The following is a 3841-nucleotide window of genomic DNA, read 5'->3' on the forward strand; positions in this document are numbered from 1 at the left end:
GAAAGTCAACTCACAGGGTTTGGGATTCATTATTTAGATCATGTCTGAACATTATCCACAAAATAACAAGAGAACTTCAAGCTAGTAGTCAAACATGCTTTGAATAACTTTAAGATTAAGGATGTAAACACATTTATATTTCTCTCCCTGACCATGCTTGTGAATACTCATTTTGACTTTTCTTGAACTGTTGGAAAGAAGAATGAGAATAAGGAAAATGCAATGTTAGTTTTTAAAAGAAAGATCCCCAGACACACTCCCACCAGAAGCCATCGATTAGGAAAAACTACATTTGAACATCTTTGCCATAATTTTTAAGAGTTCTCTTCAATGGCTTCCTGTCTATGCTATTGCATTTTGGTGGGGGGAAGGAGTAGAGTAGGAACAGGATTGTCCCAGAAGCCTTCTATGTCTTTCTCAACTGTGAATCTGCAGTCATCAATACCATGGCAAAAGGAGCTTCCTTGCTTTTTAGAGTCAGTAAGAACATCGATCACAGACTTACACCTGGTTTCTGGTGACAGCCAGCAAGGACCAAGGATATGGTCTCTGGTGTCAACACATGCCAAAGACCTCAGCAAGTTCTCCTATGGCAGTACAGGCCATAGATGGACATCAACAGAGCTCTTGACACTGCATGGGCCATGGACACCATCAGAGCCCTTGGTGGCAGCACTGGCCAAGGACATTAATATGGCCTCATGGCAGCACAGACCACTCACATCAACATGGCACCCAGAGACAGCACAGCCCATGAAAATCAACATGGATTCAGGCTGCATCACAGATCACAGACATCCACATGGCATTCCATGGTAATACAGGACATGAACATCAACACAGACCTTGGTTCCAGTAAAACCATAGACCCAGACACGGCCCTTGGTAGGCACATGGACCCAGACATCACCATGGCCTCAGGTGATATTGCAGGCCACTCTTGGATCAATATGGCCCCAGTGGCAGTATGACCCAGGGTCATCAACATTGCTTCATGCTGCAGCACAAACCACGGATATCTGCATAGATAGATAGATAGATAGATAGATAGATAGATAGATAGATAGATAGATAGATTTTTCCCAGACAGATTAATGCACGAATATTCATTGCAATGAGTCATTAGTCGGACTCAAGGTTTCTGTGTTCTGAAATACCATGAATACTGGACAGTTGAGACTGGTCTCAGATATCCTGCTGTTGCCCAGAGTCAGGGTAATATTGCAACTAGGCAGAGAATCCAGGGACAGGTTCTGTGTGAGCTGCAAGATGCCACACACCTCCCTACCCTCAATGTCTGCCATTGTGATCCCTTTGCCTACCCTGAGCTCACCAAACTCAATCTAGCTTGTAGCCTATGGACACTGTTGCTGTCCTGCGCTCTCAGTCTCCCAGCAGAGCAAGCAGCACAGGCTGCTGTAATGGCTCCATGCTAGGTGCTGGTGGGTGGACCTAAGACAGGCCCTGTGCAGACTGTTGCTCACTACCCTGTTCTTGGTGCCCGCTGCTAGGCACAGCCACCGCATTTTCTTTACAGGGTTGGACACCAGAGGTTGACCAGGCTCCAGTAAGTACACGCAGAACACAAGCTAGATTTCTTTTTCCTTTCTCTTCCTCCTCCTCCTTCAAGAAGGGAGGGGGCTCCCAGGGGTGAGGAGGCAGACACGGGAGGACTAGGAAATGAGTATGCTTAGGGTTCATCATGTTAAATTCCCAAATAATCAATAGAAATATCATGAAAAAAAAGAAAGAAAGAAATCCCTCTCTCATTCCCAGAATGTGGTCTAAGGGCTGCCTGCATCAGAGCCACAAAGGGACTTATTACCAATGAAGAGCCCTAGGCTCCCTTCTAGACCTTGTAGCTGGAGTCTCCTGGGGTAAAGGGTGGAATCTGCTTGCTAACAGCCTTCCAAAGTGACTAGTCTGCACATGAAGATGAGGAATCTCTGGCCATGCCCTGCAGAGGCTGCTTTAAATCCTTCGGTGTTCAAGGTATTGATTAACATAATTTGTTTATGAAGTCCTAATGATAGGTCTGTGTTTAAGGTCCTATGAATCACATAAAGCACACCATTTGCGTGTTTCTATTTCCTATAGATGGTTTATCAAAAGTGGATTTGCCTTGGATTCAGCTTTTGAAATAAATTACTTTACAGTTTAAAAATATTTCCCTTCTGTTTTCAGCTATTAATATTTCTTATGACCAGAGGAAAGTACACAGAGCATCAAGAGAGAGATCAACAGTGGAATTATGTTAAAATGATATGAAAATTGGAATATGTTTTGCCTAATCTAATTCTTTCAAAACCTGCTACCCCCTCTTATTAAGTCAGACACCGTGTAGTAGTAATTATACCTTACTGCTGATAGAATTCAGATTTTAAAAACTGTTTAAATAGGGGAGAAAGACTTTAGGGAAATTTCAGCTACAGAAAAGGCATAGCTGGGAAGGAAAATGGAAAATATGTTAGAAACTATTTCTAACATATTACTAAATACAGATGAAAGTAAGTGGCTATTATACAAAATATCCAAACCATTTTTCTCTATGAAAAACACATTTTCTAATATTGTTTACTTGCCACCAACTTCATTCCCAACAGAATCCCAGTGATGTCTTTTTCATGCTCTCAGTTATCACAGATTCTTTGTTGATACCATATTATCTTAATTATTACAACTTACAATAACGTGACATGCTAGACACAGCCCCCTTTGGTTCTACTTTTAAGAATGATTTTGTTCAATACTTTTGGATTTTGATTCCTCATATAGATTTCAGAATTAGTTTCTCTGTTTCCATGTATAAACACCAGTAAGGATTTTATTTAAATTATATTACACTGTGGGTTAAATTCGAGGTCTCTTTAATTCTTTGTCTCTAATCCATCACCATAGCAAATTCTCCCAATTTTATGTGTTTCAAATACATTTTGTAGTTTTCAGAAAATGCTTTTATATCTTTTAAAAGTATAATTTCACTGCAAATCAAAACAACCCTGAGATTCTACCTCACACCCGTGAGAATGGCTAAGATCAAAAACTCAGGTGACAGCAAATGCTGTCGAGGATGTCCAGAAAGAGGAACACTCCTCCATTGTTGGTGGGATTGCAGACCTGGTACAACCATTCTGGAAATCAGTCTGGAGGTTCCTCAGAAGACTGGACATTGCACTACCTGAGGACCCAGCTATACTTCTCTTAGGCATATAACCAAAAGATGTTTCAACATATAACAAAGACACATACTCCACTATGTTTATAGCAGCCTTATTTATATTAGCCAGAAGCTGGAAAGAACCCAGATGCCCTTCAACAGAGGAATGGATACAGAAAATGTGGTACATCTACACAATGGAAATCTACTCAGCTATCAAAAACAATGACTTCATGAAATTCATAGGCAAATGGTTGGAACTGGAAAATATCAACCTGAGTGAGGTAACCCAATCACAGAAAAACACACATGGTATGCATTCATTGATAAGTGGATATTAGCCCAAATGCTCGAATTACCCTAGATGCACAGAACACATGAAACTCAAGGACGACCAAATTGCGGATGCTTCACTCCTTCTTTAAAAGGGGAACAAGAATACCCTTGGGAAGGGATAGGGAGGCACAGTTTAGAACAGAGACTGAAGGAACGCCCACCTAGAGCTTGCCCCACATGTGGCCCATACATATACAGCCACCAAACTAGATAAGATGGATGAAGCAAAGAAGTGCAGGCTGACAGGAACCGGATGTAGATCTCTCCTGAGAGACACAGCCAGAAAACGACAAATACATAGGCGAAAGCCAGCAGCAAACCACTGAACTGAGAACAGGACCCCCATTG

Source organism: Rattus norvegicus, chromosome 3, assembly GCF_021556685.1.
Source record: "Rattus norvegicus strain SHRSP/BbbUtx chromosome 3, alternate assembly SHRSP_T2T, whole genome shotgun sequence".
Taxonomy (NCBI): domain Eukaryota; kingdom Metazoa; phylum Chordata; class Mammalia; order Rodentia; family Muridae; genus Rattus; species Rattus norvegicus.